The sequence below is a fragment of the Pseudorasbora parva genome, chromosome 6 (genome assembly GCF_024679245.1).
Source record: "Pseudorasbora parva isolate DD20220531a chromosome 6, ASM2467924v1, whole genome shotgun sequence".
Taxonomy (NCBI): domain Eukaryota; kingdom Metazoa; phylum Chordata; class Actinopteri; order Cypriniformes; family Gobionidae; genus Pseudorasbora; species Pseudorasbora parva.
This window is the reverse complement of record NC_090177.1, coordinates 46,214,518-46,238,796: the sequence shown is the minus strand read 5'-3', so window position 1 is coordinate 46,238,796 and position 24,279 is coordinate 46,214,518. Positions and strand designations below refer to the sequence as shown.

Below are 24,279 nucleotides of genomic sequence, written 5' to 3'. Positions count from 1 at the left end.
TCTTAATTTCCAGTAATTTGCAGTTCGCCTTATTTTCTGTAAAATTGCAGTCCAAGTTACATCCCTCGCCTTGATATCTTCCACGCCTATGTTCACCCCCAGGACTGTAATATAGTCTTTAACATTCTTGAAAGGGATACTACAGTTCGATATTTTAGTTTCTCCCAAGAACATAATTTTAGATTTCTCAACATTTATTTTTGCCCCTGCTGCTTTGCCATAAGTGTTTATGTGCTCCCCTATCCTCTCTATGCTATCTATGTCCTTCACAGTAAGCGTTATATCATCTGCATACTGATGAATTAAACTGACACCTTCTCCTGCAAAGCTAATGGGCTTTAACTCTTTATCCGCTCTTATTAGTGCTGCCAGAGGCTCAACAGATATACAATATAGCAGGGAAGACAAAGGGCAGCCCTGCCTTATTGATCTCTCAATTATGAACTCATCCGTTAACACTCCATTACATTTAACCACACTATGCGCATTATTATAGAGCAACCTTATCCAAGTTCTAAACCTACCACCAAAACCAAATGTTTCCAAAGTTTTCTCCAAAAAAAGGTGCTCCACCCTGTCAAAAGCTCTATTTAAATCTACACTTAACAAAATGCCTCCTTCTTTCTTCATGTAAGATACCACATCCCTAATTGTACTTATAATATCGGCAATATCTCTCCCAGGGATACTGTACGCCTGCGTTGGGGCAACAATGCTTCCTATTACTTTTTTCAGCCTGTTGGCTAAAATCTTCGCCAATATTTTGTAGTCAGTGTTTAAAAGACTAATTGGTCTATAATTTTCCAATCTTAATCCACTCCCCTTGTTTTTAAATAAGAGGCTTAGAACCCCAGCCGACATTGTTCTTGGCATCACCTGCTCTTCCTCCATGTACCGATACACCTCCAACAATCTTGGCACTAGGGCATCCTTAAAGGTCCTATAAAACTCCCCAGTTAGACCATCAGAGCCTGGGCTCTTATTAGTGTTAAGACTAGAGATGGCTTCATTGATTTCTTGCACAGAGATCTCATTATCACAACAGGCCCTGTCTGTATCTGACAGTCTGGCACTAACTGCACCCAACACTTCCCTCATGCTTTCCATATGCACTCCTTCTTTCTTAAAGAGAGTCCTATAAAAGGATTCAACAGTATCCAAAATCCCTACCAAATCTCTCACTTCCCTACCTTTTCCATCTTCTAATTCAGTAATACAGCTTCTGCTTTGACTTTGCTCTTCCATTCTTGAAAAGAAGGACATAGATCTCTCACCCTCCAAAGCATACTTCACCCTACTTCTTATGATTGCTCCCTTACACTTTTTTATCTCATGTTCCTTTAAATCTGCTTTAATTTTTACATAGTTTGTCAAATCATGACTTGGATTATTGTTTATTTGTTCCAATTCTACAGAAAGCCTCTTTTGCATATTTTTGTATTCACTTCTCTCTTTACCATTCTTTTCCTTTGCATATTTAATGCTCAGGACCTTCATTTCCTGTTTTAAATTCTCCCACCTTACACATACATTCGCAGAGTCTAATCGTTTCGCCCATTCAGACTTTATACAATCAAGGATTTGAACTCTATAATTTACATCATTTAATAAGCTTGCATTCAAACACCAAAGCCCCCCACCTTTTTGCTGCATTCTTTTACCCACTTGAAATTCTAAGACAGCATGGTCACTGAATGCTGTAAACCTATAGGCCATCCTATTCATGTACTGGACTATATCCTGCTTTACCAAACAAAGATCAATTCTGCTTTGCTTTAGACCATTGAGCACAACTTGTCTCCTAGAGTACTCTCTTTTATCTGGGTTCTCTGATCTCCAAAAATCCACCAGGTTTACCCCATTCATTAACTGTATTAATTCACTCCTTGATGAATCCCTTTTATACTTCATATTATTTGCTGCATCCATTCTACTACACCAAACATTAAAATCGCCTACGCAGATACAATTGTCTGTACATAGTGTTCCTAACTGCTTAAATAGCTCCCTTCTTTCTTTTTCATTATTTGGTGCATAGACATTAATCAACTTAAACAAACAATTTTGATGCTCAAACTCTATAATTAAAACTCTTCCTTCACTATCAGCATGCACTTCCTTAACATTTTCTACTGCATTGCTCCTGACTAGACAGGCGACTCCACAAGCCCTTCTACTACCATGACTCACAAAGATGTAATGAGGCCATTTCCTCTTCACCTCTCTCATTTTATCGTCGTCCCAGTTTGTTTCTTGAAAACAATAGATATCGGCTTTCACAGTTGTTAAGATACTTTCAAATTTACGCATGTTTCCAAGCCCATTAGCATTTAAGGACGCTACTTTAATCATGGCAGTAGAAAAGTTAAAAGAAGGATATATCTCACTTCTTTTTCTTTATGTTCACCTTCTCTCCTTTGTCATTTAGCAGTCTTTTTTTCCTTCCAAGCAGTTGCATATCTTCACATACCATTTCCTCATATAAATCCTGCTCCTCATACTCATCATCATCATACTCAGCATCATCACCCTCATCATCATCATTATCATCATCATCATCATCATCATCATTATCACCATCCCCATTTTCACTTCTAGAGTCAATCCTAGCCAAAGCTGGAGATTTTGGAGTCTCATCAACAACGATTTCTTTACTCACATGTCCGTCTTTATTGTCCATTAACCCCTGGTCCACTGGTCCCGCTCTCTGGAGGCAGGGGGTGCCACCCTCAGCTTGGGCTGCGTAATCCCCTTGTCCCGAATGCAGCAGCTGACCGTCTATGTCATCCAGGGTATCTCCCATTACGCCACCTTGCATGGCCCTGTTCTCCTCCTCCTGCGCTCCACTGGACAAGCTCATACCCTCCATTATATCATTGTATCGTGCATCACTTAACTCTTTGCACTCCCTGGCATAATGTCCTTGCTTGCCACACTTGTGACAAGCAAACTCAGGGCAGTCTCTCAATACATGTCCTGGCTGGATGCAAATGCGACACACTTTCACCTGTTTGTTATGAATGACCCGGAAATACTCAGCACCCTCCAGCGTTTCAAACTTAGTTGAGTACGGCAATGACTGAACAGTGTCAGAGAATTTGACTTTGCAAAAGCGAGTCCCATCTGCAATGTCCGTTCCCGGCCATTTCCTCCTTTTGATCGGAGTTGTCGCCTTGACACCCCATCCATTCAGCTTCTCTAGAATGTCCTCGTCCGTTATATACACCGGGAGATTCATAAATGACACAACCAGCTCATCATTGCTCAAGTCTCTGGCCATAATCTGGCAGTACCTGATCTTAAAACCATCAACCAGCCTTTCCTTTCCTTTTATGTGATTCATTGTGATTTCATATTTTTTGTCACCTTTAAACCGGCATCCATTAACCGCTCCACACACTTTGTTGATTCCTCTGAGTAGCTCCATCATTGTAATTTTTCCCTCCCCAACAATCTCCACACTCACTGTAAGCCTCTTGTCGAACATCTTCTCTTCCAATTCAACACGACTCCCAGTGCTCTTTTTAGGCCCTAGGCCTGTTTGCTGCAGTCCATTGTTCCCCTCCATGTGCTCCATCTAATTTACCAAACCAAACTCAAGAAAAACCTCCCCCCACGAACAGCAAAAGCTGCAGGTGAGCAGGGGGAACAAAACAAAGAAACTAGAGAAAAAACCTCTCTACTCAGCCTAAAAGTTGAGAACGTAGTTTGAAGTTTCAACCGCTCCTTGCACACGCTCAGGGTGGTATGGCCGTAAGCGAAAGCTGCTGCCAAAATTGGGCCATTTAAGGAATTCAAACACTCTTATTTATTTTAATTTAAAAACAAATCTTTCTTCGCCCATGAAACAAAAAAGCTTACAGCACCTGGTATTCCCAGGCGGTCTCCCATCCAAGTACTAACCAGGCCCGACCCTGCTTAGCTTCCGAGATCAGACGAGATCGGGCGTGCTCAGGGTGGTATGGCCGTAAGCGAAAGCTGCTGCCAAAATTGGGCCATTTAAGGAATTCAAACACTCTTATTTATTTTAATTTAAAAACAAATCTTTCTTCGCCCATGAAACAAAAAAGCTTACAGCACCTGGTATTCCCAGGCGGTCTCCCATCCAAGTACTAACCAGGCCCGACCCTGCTTAGCTTCCGAGATCAGACGAGATCGGGCGTGCTCAGGGTGGTATGGCCGTAAGCGAAAGCTGCTGCCAAAATTGGGCCATTTAAGGAAATCAAACACTCTTATTTATTTTAATTTAAAAACAAATCTTTCTTCGCCCATGAAACAAAAAAGCTTACAGCACCTGGTATTCCCAGGCGGTCTCCCATCCAAGTACTAACCAGGCCCGACCCTGCTTAGCTTCCGAGATCAGACGAGATCGGGCGTGCTCAGGGTGGTATGGCCGTAAGCGAAAGCTGCTGCCAAAATTGGGCCATTTAAGGAAATCAAACACTCTTATTTATTTTAATTTAAAAACAAATCTTTCTTCGCCCATGAAACAAAAAAGCTTACAGCACCTGGTATTCCCAGGCGGTCTCCCATCCAAGTACTAACCAGGCCCGACCCTGCTTAGCTTCCGAGATCAGACGAGATCGGGCGTGCTCAGGGTGGTATGGCCGTAAGCGAAAGCTGCTGCCAAAATTGGGCCATTTAAGGAATTCAAACACTCTTTTTTTTTTTTTTTTTTTCTCTTCTTCTTCTTCTTTCTTTAATTTAGCAAAAATGCTTACAGCACCTGGTATTCCCAGGCGGTCTCCCATCCAAGTACTAACCAGGCCCGACCCTGCTTAGCTTCCGAGATCAGACGAGATCGGGCGTGCTCAGGGTGGTATGGCCGTAAGCGAAAGCTGCTGCCAAAATTGGGCCATTTAAGGAATTCAAACACTCTTATTTATTTTAATTTAAAAACAAATCTTTCTTCGCCCATGAAACAAAAAAGCTTACAGCACCTGGTATTCCCAGGCGGTCTCCCATCCAAGTACTAACCAGGCCCGACCCTGCTTAGCTTCCGAGATCAGACGAGATCGGGCGTGCTCAGGGTGGTATGGCCGTAAGCGAAAGCTGCTGCCAAAATTGGGCCATTTAAGGAAATCAAACACTCTTATTTATTTTAATTTAAAAACAAATCTTTCTTCGCCCATGAAACAAAAAAGCTTACAGCACCTGGTATTCCCAGGCGGTCTCCCATCCAAGTACTAACCAGGCCCGACCCTGCTTAGCTTCCGAGATCAGACGAGATCGGGCGTGCTCAGGGTGGTATGGCCGTAAGCGAAAGCTGCTGCCAAAATTGGGCCATTTAAGGAAATCAAACACTCTTATTTATTTTAATTTAAAAACAAATCTTTCTTCGCCCATGAAACAAAAAAGCTTACAGCACCTGGTATTCCCAGGCGGTCTCCCATCCAAGTACTAACCAGGCCCGACCCTGCTTAGCTTCCGAGATCAGACGAGATCGGGCGTGCTTTTTTTTATTTTTTTTTATTTTTTTTTTATTACAAAGTTTATTTCTTCATTTACAGTAAATACATGTATTTCAACATTACTCTTTCAACAGTCACCATTTACATCTTTCAAAAGTTAAACACAAGTTCTTTTGATGTTGTAACACAAATAAATTTGTTCCCATATACAAAAAGTTTACAAAAATCAATATTCGCACAGGTATAAATCATCTTAATGTGCTGTTTTATCAAAACCTTGAAAATACACCATACATTTCCCTTCCTTTTGTCAAAATATGCCCTATCTCTCCTCAACCTTACCGCATACCTTGCATAGCTTAGTACCATATTTAAGAGATTCACATTCCCTTTTACATTCTTCCCCTTCACCATGCCAAACAAAAATATCCTACTCCACTCCTCATCCACCACTTTTATTCCCTCCCAATTTTTCCTTACAAATTGCTTTAGTAATTCATGGTACTCCTCCAGACCTTGACATTCTATATATAAATGCATTAAGGTCTCAACTTCCCTATCACATACATCACATTCTCTCACAATACTTTTGTTAATCTGATGCAGAACTTCTTTTGTATACACTCTATTATGCCGCAGCATGAAGTCATTCTGCTCACATTCTATTGAGTTATAACTAACATTTAGATTCTTCCACAACATTTCTAACTTTATTTCTGGAAATGCATCTCTCCAATATATCTCTGCTGTAGGTCTTTTAACTTCTTTCCCCAGCATTATCTTATAAAGGCTTTTCAATGGCATCTTTGACAATTCTTCCTCACAATCATTCTGCTCAACATACATCTCAGGAAACGTGTACCCTTTTGTTTTAACCTCTTGTTTGTTAATTAAAGCAATCCAAGATTTTGGAATGCTAGTCTTGATTTTTTCGAAAACATTAATAACAGTACCTTTCCTCATGCTTTCATTTTCTTCCATTACCATGTCTAAAATTGCCTGGGAGGGCAGGAAACCTGGAATGACTTCATACACATAATCCTTTATTCGATACAGACCAGCTTTCATAAAACTTTTATTTTCCAACATATGTCCCCTATCTGTTATCTTAGGATTCAAAAATACTGGCTGATTTAGTATCGAATTAAGCGTCTCACACTTATAATTTATATGTGGCAGAAGCTGAGCCCACGCTTGGAGGACTTCTTTATAGAATTGTGGCAACTCTTTTATCATACACTCTTTTAAGCACATAAACAGATTGCTTTGGCTACAAGCCCCAAATTTCTCCAAACATTCCCTCATGCAGTGTTTCCAACCATACATCTCTTTACTATATAAATATTTCTTAACAACCTTAAGTCTTAAAGCTTCCTTCCTCACATTTAAGTCCACTAAATTCAAACCTCCCTCCTTACTATCTGCTATCAGCACCTTTTTTGAAATTCTCACATTTTTCCCACCCCACAAGAAATTTACGACAATGGAGTTTGCCTCTTTTAACACCCATTCTGGCATATCTAACACACTCAATGTATGGACAAACCTTGACATTATCAATGCATTGACAACAACCACTTTCCCTTTCAGTGTAAGACCTCTTAATTTCCAGTAATTTGCAGTTCGCCTTATTTTCTGTAAAATTGCAGTCCAAGTTACATCCCTCGCCTTGATATCTTCCACGCCTATGTTCACCCCCAGGACTGTAATATAGTCTTTAACATTCTTGAAAGGGATACTACAGTTCGATATTTTAGTTTCTCCCAAGAACATAATTTTAGATTTCTCAACATTTATTTTTGCCCCTGCTGCTTTGCCATAAGTGTTTATGTGCTCCCCTATCCTCTCTATGCTATCTATGTCCTTCACAGTAAGCGTTATATCATCTGCATACTGATGAATTAAACTGACACCTTCTCCTGCAAAGCTAATGGGCTTTAACTCTTTATCCGCTCTTATTAGTGCTGCCAGAGGCTCAACAGATATACAATATAGCAGGGAAGACAAAGGGCAGCCCTGCCTTATTGATCTCTCAATTATGAACTCATCCGTTAACACTCCATTACATTTAACCACACTATGCGCATTATTATAGAGCAACCTTATCCAAGTTCTAAACCTACCACCAAAACCAAATGTTTCCAAAGTTTTCTCCAAAAAAAGGTGCTCCACCCTGTCAAAAGCTCTATTTAAATCTACACTTAACAAAATGCCTCCTTCTTTCTTCATGTAAGATACCACATCCCTAATTGTACTTATAATATCGGCAATATCTCTCCCAGGGATACTGTACGCCTGCGTTGGGGCAACAATGCTTCCTATTACTTTTTTCAGCCTGTTGGCTAAAATCTTCGCCAATATTTTGTAGTCAGTGTTTAAAAGACTAATTGGTCTATAATTTTCCAATCTTAATCCACTCCCCTTGTTTTTAAATAAGAGGCTTAGAACCCCAGCCGACATTGTTCTTGGCATCACCTGCTCTTCCTCCATGTACCGATACACCTCCAACAATCTTGGCACTAGGGCATCCTTAAAGGTCCTATAAAACTCCCCAGTTAGACCATCAGAGCCTGGGCTCTTATTAGTGTTAAGACTAGAGATGGCTTCATTGATTTCTTGCACAGAGATCTCATTATCACAACAGGCCCTGTCTGTATCTGACAGTCTGGCACTAACTGCACCCAACACTTCCCTCATGCTTTCCATATGCACTCCTTCTTTCTTAAAGAGAGTCCTATAAAAGGATTCAACAGTATCCAAAATCCCTACCAAATCTCTCACTTCCCTACCTTTTCCATCTTCTAATTCAGTAATACAGCTTCTGCTTTGACTTTGCTCTTCCATTCTTGAAAAGAAGGACATAGATCTCTCACCCTCCAAAGCATACTTCACCCTACTTCTTATGATTGCTCCCTTACACTTTTTTATCTCATGTTCCTTTAAATCTGCTTTAATTTTTACATAGTTTGTCAAATCATGACTTGGATTATTGTTTATTTGTTCCAATTCTACAGAAAGCCTCTTTTGCATATTTTTGTATTCACTTCTCTCTTTACCATTCTTTTCCTTTGCATATTTAATGCTCAGGACCTTCATTTCCTGTTTTAAATTCTCCCACCTTACACATACATTCGCAGAGTCTAATCGTTTCGCCCATTCAGACTTTATACAATCAAGGATTTGAACTCTATAATTTACATCATTTAATAAGCTTGCATTCAAACACCAAAGCCCCCCACCTTTTTGCTGCATTCTTTTACCCACTTGAAATTCTAAGACAGCATGGTCACTGAATGCTGTAAACCTATAGGCCATCCTATTCATGTACTGGACTATATCCTGCTTTACCAAACAAAGATCAATTCTGCTTTGCTTTAGACCATTGAGCACAACTTGTCTCCTAGAGTACTCTCTTTTATCTGGGTTCTCTGATCTCCAAAAATCCACCAGGTTTACCCCATTCATTAACTGTATTAATTCACTCCTTGATGAATCCCTTTTATACTTCATATTATTTGCTGCATCCATTCTACTACACCAAACATTAAAATCGCCTACGCAGATACAATTGTCTGTACATAGTGTTCCTAACTGCTTAAATAGCTCCCTTCTTTCTTTTTCATTATTTGGTGCATAGACATTAATCAACTTAAACAAACAATTTTGATGCTCAAACTCTATAATTAAAACTCTTCCTTCACTATCAGCATGCACTTCCTTAACATTTTCTACTGCATTGCTCCTGACTAGACAGGCGACTCCACAAGCCCTTCTACTACCATGACTCACAAAGATGTAATGAGGCCATTTCCTCTTCACCTCTCTCATTTTATCGTCGTCCCAGTTTGTTTCTTGAAAACAATAGATATCGGCTTTCACAGTTGTTAAGATACTTTCAAATTTACGCATGTTTCCAAGCCCATTAGCATTTAAGGACGCTACTTTAATCATGGCAGTAGAAAAGTTAAAAGAAGGATATATCTCACTTCTTTTTCTTTATGTTCACCTTCTCTCCTTTGTCATTTAGCAGTCTTTTTTTCCTTCCAAGCAGTTGCATATCTTCACATACCATTTCCTCATATAAATCCTGCTCCTCATACTCATCATCATCATACTCAGCATCATCACCCTCATCATCATCATTATCATCATCATCATCATCATCATCATTATCACCATCCCCATTTTCACTTCTAGAGTCAATCCTAGCCAAAGCTGGAGATTTTGGAGTCTCATCAACAACGATTTCTTTACTCACATGTCCGTCTTTATTGTCCATTAACCCCTGGTCCACTGGTCCCGCTCTCTGGAGGCAGGGGGTGCCACCCTCAGCTTGGGCTGCGTAATCCCCTTGTCCCGAATGCAGCAGCTGACCGTCTATGTCATCCAGGGTATCTCCCATTACGCCACCTTGCATGGCCCTGTTCTCCTCCTCCTGCGCTCCACTGGACAAGCTCATACCCTCCATTATATCATTGTATCGTGCATCACTTAACTCTTTGCACTCCCTGGCATAATGTCCTTGCTTGCCACACTTGTGACAAGCAAACTCAGGGCAGTCTCTCAATACATGTCCTGGCTGGATGCAAATGCGACACACTTTCACCTGTTTGTTATGAATGACCCGGAAATACTCAGCACCCTCCAGCGTTTCAAACTTAGTTGAGTACGGCAATGACTGAACAGTGTCAGAGAATTTGACTTTGCAAAAGCGAGTCCCATCTGCAATGTCCGTTCCCGGCCATTTCCTCCTTTTGATCGGAGTTGTCGCCTTGACACCCCATCCATTCAGCTTCTCTAGAATGTCCTCGTCCGTTATATACACCGGGAGATTCATAAATGACACAACCAGCTCATCATTGCTCAAGTCTCTGGCCATAATCTGGCAGTACCTGATCTTAAAACCATCAACCAGCCTTTCCTTTCCTTTTATGTGATTCATTGTGATTTCATATTTTTTGTCACCTTTAAACCGGCATCCATTAACCGCTCCACACACTTTGTTGATTCCTCTGAGTAGCTCCATCATTGTAATTTTTCCCTCCCCAACAATCTCCACACTCACTGTAAGCCTCTTGTCGAACATCTTCTCTTCCAATTCAACACGACTCCCAGTGCTCTTTTTAGGCCCTAGGCCTGTTTGCTGCAGTCCATTGTTCCCCTCCATGTGCTCCATCTAATTTACCAAACCAAACTCAAGAAAAACCTCCCCCCACGAACAGCAAAAGCTGCAGATGAGCAGGGGGAACAAAACAAAGAAACTAGAGAAAAAACCTCTCTACTCAGCCTAAAAGTTGAGAACGTAGTTTGAAGTTTCAACCGCTCCTTGCACACGCTCAGGGTGGTATGGCCGTAAGCGAAAGCTGCTGCCAAAATTGGGCCATTTAAGGAATTCAAACACTCTTATTTATTTTAATTTAAAAACAAATCTTTCTTCGCCCATGAAACAAAAAAGCTTACAGCACCTGGTATTCCCAGGCGGTCTCCCATCCAAGTACTAACCAGGCCCGACCCTGCTTAGCTTCCGAGATCAGACGAGATCGGGCGTGCTCAGGGTGGTATGGCCGTAAGCGAAAGCTGCTGCCAAAATTGGGCCATTTAAGGAATTCAAACACTCTTATTTATTTTAATTTAAAAACAAATCTTTCTTCGCCCATGAAACAAAAAAGCTTACAGCACCTGGTATTCCCAGGCGGTCTCCCATCCAAGTACTAACCAGGCCCGACCCTGCTTAGCTTCCGAGATCAGACGAGATCGGGCGTGCTCAGGGTGGTATGGCCGTAAGCGAAAGCTGCTGCCAAAATTGGGCCATTTAAGGAAATCAAACACTCTTATTTATTTTAATTTAAAAACAAATCTTTCTTCGCCCATGAAACAAAAAAGCTTACAGCACCTGGTATTCCCAGGCGGTCTCCCATCCAAGTACTAACCAGGCCCGACCCTGCTTAGCTTCCGAGATCAGACGAGATCGGGCGTGCTCAGGGTGGTATGGCCGTAAGCGAAAGCTGCTGCCAAAATTGGGCCATTTAAGGAAATCAAACACTCTTATTTATTTTAATTTAAAAACAAATCTTTCTTCGCCCATGAAACAAAAAAGCTTACAGCACCTGGTATTCCCAGGCGGTCTCCCATCCAAGTACTAACCAGGCCCGACCCTGCTTAGCTTCCGAGATCAGACGAGATCGGGCGTGCTCAGGGTGGTATGGCCGTAAGCGAAAGCTGCTGCCAAAATTGGGCCATTTAAGGAATTCAAACACTCTTTTTTTTTTTTTTTTTTTCTCTTCTTCTTCTTCTTTCTTTAATTTAGCAAAAATGCTTACAGCACCTGGTATTCCCAGGCGGTCTCCCATCCAAGTACTAACCAGGCCCGACCCTGCTTAGCTTCCGAGATCAGACGAGATCGGGCGTGCTCAGGGTGGTATGGCCGTAAGCGAAAGCTGCTGCCAAAATTGGGCCATTTAAGGAATTCAAACACTCTTATTTATTTTAATTTAAAAACAAATCTTTCTTCGCCCATGAAACAAAAAAGCTTACAGCACCTGGTATTCCCAGGCGGTCTCCCATCCAAGTACTAACCAGGCCCGACCCTGCTTAGCTTCCGAGATCAGACGAGATCGGGCGTGCTCAGGGTGGTATGGCCGTAAGCGAAAGCTGCTGCCAAAATTGGGCCATTTAAGGAAATCAAACACTCTTATTTATTTTAATTTAAAAACAAATCTTTCTTCGCCCATGAAACAAAAAAGCTTACAGCACCTGGTATTCCCAGGCGGTCTCCCATCCAAGTACTAACCAGGCCCGACCCTGCTTAGCTTCCGAGATCAGACGAGATCGGGCGTGCTCAGGGTGGTATGGCCGTAAGCGAAAGCTGCTGCCAAAATTGGGCCATTTAAGGAAATCAAACACTCTTATTTATTTTAATTTAAAAACAAATCTTTCTTCGCCCATGAAACAAAAAAGCTTACAGCACCTGGTATTCCCAGGCGGTCTCCCATCCAAGTACTAACCAGGCCCGACCCTGCTTAGCTTCCGAGATCAGACGAGATCGGGCGTGCTTTTTTTTATTTTTTTTTATTTTTTTTTTATTACAAAGTTTATTTCTTCATTTACAGTAAATACATGTATTTCAACATTACTCTTTCAACAGTCACCATTTACATCTTTCAAAAGTTAAACACAAGTTCTTTTGATGTTGTAACACAAATAAATTTGTTCCCATATACAAAAAGTTTACAAAAATCAATATTCGCACAGGTATAAATCATCTTAATGTGCTGTTTTATCAAAACCTTGAAAATACACCATACATTTCCCTTCCTTTTGTCAAAATATGCCCTATCTCTCCTCAACCTTACCGCATACCTTGCATAGCTTAGTACCATATTTAAGAGATTCACATTCCCTTTTACATTCTTCCCCTTCACCATGCCAAACAAAAATATCCTACTCCACTCCTCATCCACCACTTTTATTCCCTCCCAATTTTTCCTTACAAATTGCTTTAGTAATTCATGGTACTCCTCCAGACCTTGACATTCTATATATAAATGCATTAAGGTCTCAACTTCCCTATCACATACATCACATTCTCTCACAATACTTTTGTTAATCTGATGCAGAACTTCTTTTGTATACACTCTATTATGCCGCAGCATGAAGTCATTCTGCTCACATTCTATTGAGTTATAACTAACATTTAGATTCTTCCACAACATTTCTAACTTTATTTCTGGAAATGCATCTCTCCAATATATCTCTGCTGTAGGTCTTTTAACTTCTTTCCCCAGCATTATCTTATAAAGGCTTTTCAATGGCATCTTTGACAATTCTTCCTCACAATCATTCTGCTCAACATACATCTCAGGAAACGTGTACCCTTTTGTTTTAACCTCTTGTTTGTTAATTAAAGCAATCCAAGATTTTGGAATGCTAGTCTTGATTTTTTCGAAAACATTAATAACAGTACCTTTCCTCATGCTTTCATTTTCTTCCATTACCATGTCTAAAATTGCCTGGGAGGGCAGGAAACCTGGAATGACTTCATACACATAATCCTTTATTCGATACAGACCAGCTTTCATAAAACTTTTATTTTCCAACATATGTCCCCTATCTGTTATCTTAGGATTCAAAAATACTGGCTGATTTAGTATCGAATTAAGCGTCTCACACTTATAATTTATATGTGGCAGAAGCTGAGCCCACGCTTGGAGGACTTCTTTATAGAATTGTGGCAACTCTTTTATCATACACTCTTTTAAGCACATAAACAGATTGCTTTGGCTACAAGCCCCAAATTTCTCCAAACATTCCCTCATGCAGTGTTTCCAACCATACATCTCTTTACTATATAAATATTTCTTAACAACCTTAAGTCTTAAAGCTTCCTTCCTCACATTTAAGTCCACTAAATTCAAACCTCCCTCCTTACTATCTGCTATCAGCACCTTTTTTGAAATTCTCACATTTTTCCCACCCCACAAGAAATTTACGACAATGGAGTTTGCCTCTTTTAACACCCATTCTGGCATATCTAACACACTCAATGTATGGACAAACCTTGACATTATCAATGCATTGACAACAACCACTTTCCCTTTCAGTGTAAGACCTCTTAATTTCCAGTAATTTGCAGTTCGCCTTATTTTCTGTAAAATTGCAGTCCAAGTTACATCCCTCGCCTTGATATCTTCCACGCCTATGTTCACCCCCAGGACTGTAATATAGTCTTTAACATTCTTGAAAGGGATACTACAGTTCGATATTTTAGTTTCTCCCAAGAACATAATTTTAGATTTCTCAACATTTATTTTTGCCCCTGCTGCTTTGCCATAAGTGTTTATGTGCTCCCCTATCCTCTCTATGCTATCTATGTCCTTCACAGTAAGCGTTATATCATCTGCATACTGATGAATTAAACTGACACCTTCTCCTGCAAAGCTAATGGGCTTTAACTCTTTATCCGCTCTTATTAGTGCTGCCAGAGGCTCAACAGATATACAATATAGCAGGGAAGACAAAGGGCAGCCCTGCCTTATTGATCTCTCAATTATGAACTCATCCGTTAACACTCCATTACATTTAACCACACTATGCGCATTATTATAGAGCAACCTTATCCAAGTTCTAAACCTACCACCAAAACCAAATGTTTCCAAAGTTTTCTCCAAAAAAAGGTGCTCCACCCTGTCAAAAGCTCTATTTAAATCTACACTTAACAAAATGCCTCCTTCTTTCTTCATGTAAGATACCACATCCCTAATTGTACTTATAATATCGGCAAAATCTCTCCCAGGGATACTGTACGCCTGCGTTGGGGCAACAATGCTTCCTATTACTTTTTTCAGCCTGTTGGCTAAAATCTTCGCCAATATTTTGTAGTCAGTGTTTAAAAGACTAATTGGTCTATAATTTTCCAATCTTAATCCACTCCCCTTGTTTTTAAATAAGAGGCTTAGAACCCCAGCCGACATTGTTCTTGGCATCACCTGCTCTTCCTCCATGTACCGATACACCTCCAACAATCTTGGCACTAGGGCATCCTTAAAGGTCCTATAAAACTCCCCAGTTAGACCATCAGAGCCTGGGCTCTTATTAGTGTTAAGACTAGAGATGGCTTCATTGATTTCTTGCACAGAGATCTCATTATCACAACAGGCCCTGTCTGTATCTGACAGTCTGGCACTAACTGCACCCAACACTTCCCTCATGCTTTCCATATGCACTCCTTCTTTCTTAAAGAGAGTCCTATAAAAGGATTCAACAGTATCCAAAATCCCTACCAAATCTCTCACTTCCCTACCTTTTCCATCTTCTAATTCAGTAATACAGCTTCTGCTTTGACTTTGCTCTTCCATTCTTGAAAAGAAGGACATAGATCTCTCACCCTCCAAAGCATACTTCACCCTACTTCTTATGATTGCTCCCTTACACTTTTTTATCTCATGTTCCTTTAAATCTGCTTTAATTTTTACATAGTTTGTCAAATCATGACTTGGATTATTGTTTATTTGTTCCAATTCTACAGAAAGCCTCTTTTGCATATTTTTGTATTCACTTCTCTCTTTACCATTCTTTTCCTTTGCATATTTAATGCTCAGGACCTTCATTTCCTGTTTTAAATTCTCCCACCTTACACATACATTCGCAGAGTCTAATCGTTTCGCCCATTCAGACTTTATACAATCAAGGATTTGAACTCTATAATTTACATCATTTAATAAGCTTGCATTCAAACACCAAAGCCCCCCACCTTTTTGCTGCATTCTTTTACCCACTTGAAATTCTAAGACAGCATGGTCACTGAATGCTGTAAACCTATAGGCCATCCTATTCATGTACTGGACTATATCCTGCTTTACCAAACAAAGATCAATTCTGCTTTGCTTTAGACCATTGAGCACAACTTGTCTCCTAGAGTACTCTCTTTTATCTGGGTTCTCTGATCTCCAAAAATCCACCAGGTTTACCCCATTCATTAACTGTATTAATTCACTCCTTGATGAATCCCTTTTATACTTCATATTATTTGCTGCATCCATTCTACTACACCAAACATTAAAATCGCCTACGCAGATACAATTGTCTGTACATAGTGTTCCTAACTGCTTAAATAGCTCCCTTCTTTCTTTTTCATTATTTGGTGCATAGACATTAATCAACTTAAACAAACAATTTTGATGCTCAAACTCTATAATTAAAACTCTTCCTTCACTATCAGCATGCACTTCCTTAACATTTTCTACTGCATTGCTCCTGACTAGACAGGCGACTCCACAAGCCCTTCTACTACCATGACTCACAAAGATGTAATGAGGCCATTTCCTCTTCACCTCTCTCATTTTATCGTCGTCCCAGTTTGTTTCTTGAAAACAATAGATATCGGCTTTCACAGTTGTTAAGATACTTTCAAATTTACGCATGTTTCCAAGCCCATTAGCATTTAAGGACGCTACTTTAATCATGGCAGTAGAAAAGTTAAAAGAAGGATATATCTCACTTCTTTTTCTTTATGTTCACCTTCTCTCCTTTGTCATTTAGCAGTCTTTTTTTCCTTCCAAGCAGTTGCATATCTTCACATACCATTTCCTCATATAAATCCTGCTCCTCATACTCATCATCATCATACTCAGCATCATCACCCTCATCATCATCATTATCATCATCATCATCATCATCATCATCACCATCCCCATTTTCACTTCTAGAGTCAATCCTAGCCAAAGCTGGAGATTTTGGAGTCTCATCAACAACGATTTCTTTACTCACATGTCCGTCTTTCTTGTCCATTAACCCCTGGTCCACTGGTCCCGCTCTCTGGAGGCAGGGGGTGCCACCCTCAGCTTGGGCTGCGTAATCCCCTTGTCCCGAATGCAGCAGCTGACCGTCTATGTCATCCAGGGTATCTCCCATTACGCCACCTTGCATGGCCCTGTTCTCCTCCTCCTGCGCTCCACTGGACAAGCTCATACCCTCCATTATATCATTGTATCGTGCATCACTTAACTCTTTGCACTCCCTGGCATAATGTCCTTGCTTGCCACACTTGTGACAAGCAAACTCAGGGCAGTCTCTCAATACATGTCCTGGCTGGATGCAAATGCGACACACTTTCACCTGTTTGTTATGAATGACCCGGAAATACTCAGCACCCTCCAGCGTTTCAAACTTAGTTGAGTACGGCAATGACTGAACAGTGTCAGAGAATTTGACTTTGCAAAAGCGAGTCCCATCTGCAATGTCCGTTCCCGGCCATTTCCTCCTTTTGATCGGAGTTGTCGCCTTGACACCCCATCCATTCAGCTTCTCTAGAATGTCCTCGTCCGTTATATACACCGGGAGATTCATAAATGACACAACCAGCTCATCATTGCTCAAGTCTCTGGCCATAATCTGGCAGTTCCTGATCTTAAAACCATCAACCAGCCTTTCCTTTCCTTTTATGTGATTCATTGTGATTTCATATTTTTTGTCACCTTTAAACCGGCATCCATTAACCGCTCCACACACTTTGTTGATTCCTCTGAGTAGCTCCATCATTGTAATTTTTCCCTCCCCAACAATCTCCACACTCACTGTAAGCCTCTTGTCGAACATCTTCTCTTCCAATTCAACACGACTCCCAGTGCTCTTTTTAGGCCCTAGGCCTGTTTGCTGCAGTCCATTGTTCCCCTCCATGTGCTCCATCTAATTTACCAAACCAAACTCAAGAAAAACCTCCCCCCACGAACAGCAAAAGCTGCAGGTGAGCAGGGGGAACAAAACAAAGAAACTAGAGAAAAAACCTCTCTACTCAGCCTAAAAGTTGAGAACGTAGTTTGAAGTTTCAACCGCTCCTTGCACACGCTCAGGGTGGTATGGCCGTAAGCGAAAGCTGCTGCCAAAATTGGGCCATTTAAGGAATTCAAACACTCTTATTTATTTTAATTTAAAAACAAATCTTTCTTCGCCCATGAAACAAAAAAGCTTACAGCACCTGGTATTCCCAGGCGGTCTCCCATCCAAGTACTAACCAGGCCCGACCCTGCTTAGCTTCCGAGATCAGACGAGATCGGGCGTGCTCAGGGTGGTATGGCCGTAAGCGAAAGCTGCTGCCAAAATTGGGCCATTTAAGGAATTCAAACACTCTTATTTATTTTAATTTAAAAACAAATCTTTCTTCGCCCATGAAACAAAAAAGCTTACAGCACCTGGTATTCCCAGGCGGTCTCCCATCCAAGTACTAACCAGGCCCGACCCTGCTTAGCTTCCGAGATCAGACGAGATCGGGCGTGCTCAGGGTGGTATGGCCGTAAGCGAAAGCTGCTGCCAAAATTGGGCCATTTAAGGAAATCAAACACTCTTATTTATTTTAATTTAAAAACAAATCTTTCTTCGCCCATGAAACAAAAAAGCTTACAGCACCTGGTATTCCCAGGCGGTCTCCCATCCAAGTACTAACCAGGCCCGACCCTGCTTAGCTTCCGAGATCAGACGAGATCGGGCGTGCTCAGGGTGGTATGGCCGTAAGCGAAAGCTGCTGCCAAAATTGGGCCATTTAAGGAAATCAAACACTCTTATTTATTTTAATTTAAAAACAAATCTTTCTTCGCCCATGAAACAAAAAAGCTTACAGCACCTGGTATTCCCAGGCGGTCTCCCATCCAAGTACTAACCAGGCCCGACCCTGCTTAGCTTCCGAGATCAGACGAGATCGGGCGTGCTCAGGGTGGTATGGCCGTAAGCGAAAGCTGCTGCCAAAATTGGGCCATTTAAGGAATTCAAACACTCTTATTTATTTTAATTTAAAAACAAATCTTTCTTCGCCCATGAAACAAAAAAGCTTACAGCACCTGGTATTCCCAGGCGGTCTCCCATCCAAGTACTAACCAGGCCCGACCCTGCTTAGCTTCCGAGATCAGACGAGATCGGGCGTGCTCAGGGTGGTATGGCCGTAAGCGAAAGCTGCTGCCAAAATTGGGCCATTTAAGGAAATCAAACACTCTTATTTATTTTAATTTAAAAACAAATCTTTCTTCGCCCATGAAACAAAAAAGCTTACAGCACCTGGTATTCCCAGGCGGTCTCCCATCCAAGTACTAACCAGGCCCGACCCTGCTTAGCTTCCGAGATCAGACGAGATCGGGCGTGCTCAGGGTGGTATGGCCGTAAGCGAAAGCTGCTGCCAAAATTGGGCCATTTAAGGAAATCAAACACTCTTATTTATTTTAATTTAAAAACAAATCTTTCTTCGCCCATGAAACAAAAAAGCTTACAGCACCTGGTATTCCCAGGCGGTCTCCCATCCAAGTACTAACCAGGCCCGACCCTGCTTAGCTTCCGAGATCAGACGAGATCGGGCGTGCTTTTTTTTATTTTTTTTTATTTTTTTTTTATTACAAAGTTTATTTCTTCATTTACAGTAAATACATGTATTTCAACATTACTCTTTCAACAGTCACCATTTACATCTTTCAAAAGTTAAACACAAGTTCTTTTGATGTTGTAACACAAATAAATTTGTTCCCATATACAAAAAGTTTACAAAAATCAATATTCGCACAGGTATAAATCATCTTAATGTGCTGTTTTATCAAAACCTTGAAAATACACCATACATTTCCCTTCCTTTTGTCAAAATATGCCCTATCTCTCCTCAACCTTACCGCATACCTTGCATAGCTTAGTACCATATTTAAGAGATTCACATTCCCTTTTACATTCTTCCCCTTCACCATGCCAAACAAAAATATCCTACTCCACTCCTCATCCACCACTTTTATTCCCTCCCAATTTTTCCTTACAAATTGCTTTAGTAATTCATGGTACTCCTCCAGACCTTGACATTCTATATATAAATGCATTAAGGTCTCAACTTCCCTATCACATACATCACATTCTCTCACAATACTTTTGTTAATCTGATGCAGAACTTCTTTTGTATACACTCTATTATGCCGCAGCATGAAGTCATTCTGCTCACATTCTATTGAGTTATAACTAACATTTAGATTCTTCCACAACATTTCTAACTTTATTTCTGGAAATGCATCTCTCCAATATATCTCTGCTGTAGGTCTTTTAACTTCTTTCCCCAGCATTATCTTATAAAGGCTTTTCAATGGCATCTTTGACAATTCTTCCTCACAATCATTCTGCTCAACATACATCTCAGGAAACGTGTACCCTTTTGTTTTAACCTCTTGTTTGTTAATTAAAGCAATCCAAGATTTTGGAATGCTAGTCTTGATTTTTTCGAAAACATTAATAACAGTACCTTTCCTCATGCTTTCATTTTCTTCCATTACCATGTCTAAAATTGCCTGGGAGGGCAGGAAACCTGGAATGACTTCATACACATAATCCTTTATTCGATACAGACCAGCTTTCATAAAACTTTTATTTTCCAACATATGTCCCCTATCTGTTATCTTAGGATTCAAAAATACTGGCTGATTTAGTATCGAATTAAGCGTCTCACACTTATAATTTATATGTGGCAGAAGCTGAGCCCACGCTTGGAGGACTTCTTTATAGAATTGTGGCAACTCTTTTATCATACACTCTTTTAAGCACATAAACAGATTGCTTTGGCTACAAGCCCCAAATTTCTCCAAACATTCCCTCATGCAGTGTTTCCAACCATACATCTCTTTACTATATAAATATTTCTTAACAACCTTAAGTCTTAAAGCTTCCTTCCTCACATTTAAGTCCACTAAATTCAAACCTCCCTCCTTACTATCTGCTATCAGCACCTTTTTTGAAATTCTCACATTTTTCCCACCCCACAAGAAATTTACGACAATGGAGTTTGCCTCTTTTAACACCCATTCTGGCATATCTAACACACTCAATGTATGGACAAACCTTGACATTATCAATGCATTGACAACAACCACTTTCCCTTTCAGTGTAAGACCTCTTAATTTCCAGTAATTTGCAGTTCGCCTTATTTTCTGTAAAATTGCAGTCCAAGTTACATCCCTCGCCTTGATATCTTCCACGGCTATGTTCACCCCCAGGACTGTAATATAGTCTTTAACATTCTTGAAAGGGATACTACAGTTCGATATTTTAGTTTCTCCCAAGAACATAATTTTAGATTTCTCAACATTTATTTTTGCCCCTGCTGCTTTGCCATAAGTGTTTATGTGCTCCCCTATCCTCTCTATGCTATCTATGTCCTTCACAGTAAGCGTTATATCATCTGCATACTGATGAATTAAACTGACACCTTCTCCTGCAAAGCTAATGGGCTTTAACTCTTTATCCGCTCTTATTAGTGCTGCCAGAGGCTCAACAGATATACAATATAGCAGGGAAGACAAAGGGCAGCCCTGCCTTATTGATCTCTCAATTATGAACTCATCCGTTAACACTCCATTACATTTAACCACACTATGCGCATTATTATAGAGCAACCTTATCCAAGTTCTAAACCTACCACCAAAACCAAATGTTTCCAAAGTTTTCTCCAAAAAAAGGTGCTCCACCCTGTCAAAAGCTCTATTTAAATCTACACTTAACAAAATGCCTCCTTCTTTCTTCATGTAAGATACCACATCCCTAATTGTACTTATAATATCGGCAATATCTCTCCCAGGGATACTGTACGCCTGCGTTGGGGCAACAATGCTTCCTATTACTTTTTTCAGCCTGTTGGCTAAAATCTTCGCCAATATTTTGTAGTCAGTGTTTAAAAGACTAATTGGTCTATAATTTTCCAATCTTAATCCACTCCCCTTGTTTTTAAATAAGAGGCTTAGAACCCCAGCCGACATTGTTCTTGGCATCACCTGCTCTTCCTCCATGTACCGATACACCTCCAACAATCTTGGCACTAGGGCATCCTTAAAGGTCCTATAAAACTCCCCAGTTAGACCATCAGAGCCTGGGCTCTTATTAGTGTTAAGACTAGAGATGGCTTCATTGATTTCTTGCACAGAGATCTCATTATCACAACAGGCCCTGTCTGTATCTGACAGTCTGGCACTAACTGCACCCAACACTTCCCTCATGCTTTCCATATGCACTCCTTCTTTCTTAAAGAGAGTCCTATAAAAGGATTCAACAGTATCCAAAATCCCTACCAAATCTCTCACTTCCCTACCTTTTCCATCTTCTAATTCAGTAATACAGCTTCTGCTTTGACTTTGCTCTTCCATTCTTGAAAAGAAGGACATAGATCTCTCACCCTCCAAAGCATACTTCACCCTACTTCTTATGATTGCTCCCTTACACTTTTTTATCTCATGTTCCTTTAAATCTGCTTTAATTTTTACATAGTTTGTCAAATCATGACTTGGATTATTGTTTATTTGTTCCAATTCTACAGAAAGCCTCTTTTGCATATTTTTGTATTCACTTCTCTCTTTACCATTCTTTTCCTTTGCATATTTAATGCTCAGGACCTTCATTTCCTGTTTTAAATTCTCCCACCTTACACATACATTCGCAGAGTCTAATCGTTTCGCCCATTCAGACTTTATACAATCAAGGATTTGAACTCTATAATTTACATCATTTAATAAGCTTGCATTCAAACACCAAAGCCCCCCACCTTTTTGCTGCATTCTTTTACCCACTTGAAATTCTAAGACAGCATGGTCACTGAATGCTGTAAACCTATAGGCCATCCTATTCATGTACTGGACTATATCCTGCTTTACCAAACAAAGATCAATTCTGCTTTGCTTTAGACCATTGAGCACAACTTGTCTCCTAGAGTACTCTCTTTTATCTGGGTTCTCTGATCTCCAAAAATCCACCAGGTTTACCCCATTCATTAACTGTATTAATTCACTCCTTGATGAATCCCTTTTATACTTCATATTATTTGCTGCATCCATTCTACTACACCAAACATTAAAATCGCCTACGCAGATACAATTGTCTGTACATAGTGTTCCTAACTGCTTAAATAGCTCCCTTCTTTCTTTTTCATTATTTGGTGCATAGACATTAATCAACTTAAACAAACAATTTTGATGCTCAAACTCTATAATTAAAACTCTTCCTTCACTATCAGCATGCACTTCCTTAACATTTTCTACTGCATTGCTCCTGACTAGACAGGCGACTCCACAAGCCCTTCTACTACCATGACTCACAAAGATGTAATGAGGCCATTTCCTCTTCACCTCTCTCATTTTATCGTCGTCCCAGTTTGTTTCTTGAAAACAATAGATATCGGCTTTCACAGTTGTTAAGATACTTTCAAATTTACGCATGTTTCCAAGCCCATTAGCATTTAAGGACGCTACTTTAATCATGGCAGTAGAAAAGTTAAAAGAAGGATATATCTCACTTCTTTTTCTTTATGTTCACCTTCTCTCCTTTGTCATTTAGCAGTCTTTTTTTCCTTCCAAGCAGTTGCATATCTTCACATACCATTTCCTCATATAAATCCTGCTCCTCATACTCATCATCATCATACTCATCATCATCATTATCATCATCATCATCATCATCATCATCATCATCACCATCCCCATTTTCACTTCTAGAGTCAATCCTAGCCAAAGCTGGAGATTTTGGAGTCTCATCAACAACGATTTCTTTACTCACATGTCCGTCTTTATTGTCCATTAACCCCTGGTCCACTGGTCCCGCTCTCTGGAGGCAGGGGGTGCCACCCTCAGCTTGGGCTGCGTAATCCCCTTGTCCCGAATGCAGCAGCTGACCGTCTATGTCATCCAGGGTATCTCCCATTACGCCACCTTGCATGGCCCTGTTCTCCTCCTCCTGCGCTCCACTGGACAAGCTCATACCCTCCATTATATCATTGTATCGTGCATCACTTAACTCTTTGCACTCCCTGGCATAATGTCCTTGCTTGCCACACTTGTGACAAGCAAACTCAGGGCAGTCTCTCAATACATGTCCTGGCTGGATGCAAATGCGACACACTTTCACCTGTTTGTTATGAATGACCCGGAAATACTCAGCACCCTCCAGCGTTTCAAACTTAGTTGAGTACGGCAATGACTGAACAGTGTCAGAGAATTTGACTTTGCAAAAGCGAGTCCCATCTGCAATGTCCGTTCCCGGCCATTTCCTCCTTTTGATCGGAGTTGTCGCCTTGACACCCCATCCATTCAGCTTCTCTAGAATGTCCTCGTCCGTTATATACACCGAGAGATTCATAAATGACACAACCAGCTCATCATTGCTCAAGTCTCTGGCCATAATCTGGCAGTTCCTGATCTTAAAACCATCAACCAGCCTTTCCTTTCCTTTTATGTGATTCATTGTGATTTCATATTTTTTGTCACCTTTAAACCGGCATCCATTAACCGCTCCACACACTTTGTTGATTCCTCTGAGTAGCTCCATCATTGTAATTTTTCCCTCCCCAACAATCTCCACACTCACTGTAAGCCTCTTGTCG

The 24,279-nt window shown here is 40.6% G+C and overlaps 20 non-coding genes across 20 annotated transcripts; all 20 read right to left on the bottom strand.

Annotated features, from left to right (window-relative positions):
• Positions 1-3,854: 3,854 nt before the first annotated feature.
• Positions 3,855-3,973, bottom strand: LOC137080308 (5S ribosomal RNA). Its single transcript, XR_010906161.1, has one exon. It is a non-coding gene; the product is annotated as a 5S ribosomal RNA (ribosomal RNA).
• A 95-nt stretch (positions 3,974-4,068) lies between these two features.
• Positions 4,069-4,187, bottom strand: LOC137080307 (5S ribosomal RNA). The gene has a single exon (XR_010906160.1). It is a non-coding gene; the product is annotated as a 5S ribosomal RNA (ribosomal RNA).
• Positions 4,188-4,282: 95 nt separating this feature from the next.
• Positions 4,283-4,401, bottom strand: LOC137080306 (5S ribosomal RNA). The gene has a single exon (XR_010906159.1). It is a non-coding gene; the product is annotated as a 5S ribosomal RNA (ribosomal RNA).
• Positions 4,402-4,496: 95 nt separating this feature from the next.
• LOC137080305 (5S ribosomal RNA) lies at positions 4,497-4,615 on the bottom strand. Its single transcript, XR_010906158.1, has one exon. It is a non-coding gene; the product is annotated as a 5S ribosomal RNA (ribosomal RNA).
• Positions 4,616-4,714: 99 nt separating this feature from the next.
• On the bottom strand, positions 4,715-4,833 carry LOC137080186 (5S ribosomal RNA). The gene has a single exon (XR_010906056.1). It is a non-coding gene; the product is annotated as a 5S ribosomal RNA (ribosomal RNA).
• A 95-nt stretch (positions 4,834-4,928) lies between these two features.
• Positions 4,929-5,047, bottom strand: LOC137080304 (5S ribosomal RNA). Its single transcript, XR_010906157.1, has one exon. It is a non-coding gene; the product is annotated as a 5S ribosomal RNA (ribosomal RNA).
• A 95-nt stretch (positions 5,048-5,142) lies between these two features.
• Positions 5,143-5,261, bottom strand: LOC137080302 (5S ribosomal RNA). The gene has a single exon (XR_010906155.1). It is a non-coding gene; the product is annotated as a 5S ribosomal RNA (ribosomal RNA).
• Positions 5,262-10,864: 5,603 nt separating this feature from the next.
• On the bottom strand, positions 10,865-10,983 carry LOC137080300 (5S ribosomal RNA). The gene has a single exon (XR_010906154.1). It is a non-coding gene; the product is annotated as a 5S ribosomal RNA (ribosomal RNA).
• A 95-nt stretch (positions 10,984-11,078) lies between these two features.
• LOC137080287 (5S ribosomal RNA) lies at positions 11,079-11,197 on the bottom strand. The gene has a single exon (XR_010906152.1). It is a non-coding gene; the product is annotated as a 5S ribosomal RNA (ribosomal RNA).
• Positions 11,198-11,292: 95 nt separating this feature from the next.
• Positions 11,293-11,411, bottom strand: LOC137080275 (5S ribosomal RNA). The gene has a single exon (XR_010906145.1). It is a non-coding gene; the product is annotated as a 5S ribosomal RNA (ribosomal RNA).
• Positions 11,412-11,506: 95 nt separating this feature from the next.
• On the bottom strand, positions 11,507-11,625 carry LOC137080262 (5S ribosomal RNA). The gene has a single exon (XR_010906133.1). It is a non-coding gene; the product is annotated as a 5S ribosomal RNA (ribosomal RNA).
• Positions 11,626-11,724: 99 nt separating this feature from the next.
• On the bottom strand, positions 11,725-11,843 carry LOC137080185 (5S ribosomal RNA). The gene has a single exon (XR_010906055.1). It is a non-coding gene; the product is annotated as a 5S ribosomal RNA (ribosomal RNA).
• A 95-nt stretch (positions 11,844-11,938) lies between these two features.
• LOC137080250 (5S ribosomal RNA) lies at positions 11,939-12,057 on the bottom strand. Its single transcript, XR_010906121.1, has one exon. It is a non-coding gene; the product is annotated as a 5S ribosomal RNA (ribosomal RNA).
• A 95-nt stretch (positions 12,058-12,152) lies between these two features.
• Positions 12,153-12,271, bottom strand: LOC137080238 (5S ribosomal RNA). The gene has a single exon (XR_010906109.1). It is a non-coding gene; the product is annotated as a 5S ribosomal RNA (ribosomal RNA).
• A 5,600-nt stretch (positions 12,272-17,871) lies between these two features.
• LOC137080226 (5S ribosomal RNA) lies at positions 17,872-17,990 on the bottom strand. Its single transcript, XR_010906096.1, has one exon. It is a non-coding gene; the product is annotated as a 5S ribosomal RNA (ribosomal RNA).
• Positions 17,991-18,085: 95 nt separating this feature from the next.
• On the bottom strand, positions 18,086-18,204 carry LOC137080213 (5S ribosomal RNA). Its single transcript, XR_010906084.1, has one exon. It is a non-coding gene; the product is annotated as a 5S ribosomal RNA (ribosomal RNA).
• Positions 18,205-18,299: 95 nt separating this feature from the next.
• Positions 18,300-18,418, bottom strand: LOC137080202 (5S ribosomal RNA). Its single transcript, XR_010906071.1, has one exon. It is a non-coding gene; the product is annotated as a 5S ribosomal RNA (ribosomal RNA).
• A 95-nt stretch (positions 18,419-18,513) lies between these two features.
• On the bottom strand, positions 18,514-18,632 carry LOC137080189 (5S ribosomal RNA). The gene has a single exon (XR_010906058.1). It is a non-coding gene; the product is annotated as a 5S ribosomal RNA (ribosomal RNA).
• Positions 18,633-18,727: 95 nt separating this feature from the next.
• LOC137080177 (5S ribosomal RNA) lies at positions 18,728-18,846 on the bottom strand. The gene has a single exon (XR_010906047.1). It is a non-coding gene; the product is annotated as a 5S ribosomal RNA (ribosomal RNA).
• Positions 18,847-18,941: 95 nt separating this feature from the next.
• Positions 18,942-19,060, bottom strand: LOC137080166 (5S ribosomal RNA). The gene has a single exon (XR_010906036.1). It is a non-coding gene; the product is annotated as a 5S ribosomal RNA (ribosomal RNA).
• Positions 19,061-24,279: the final 5,219 nt, after the last annotated feature.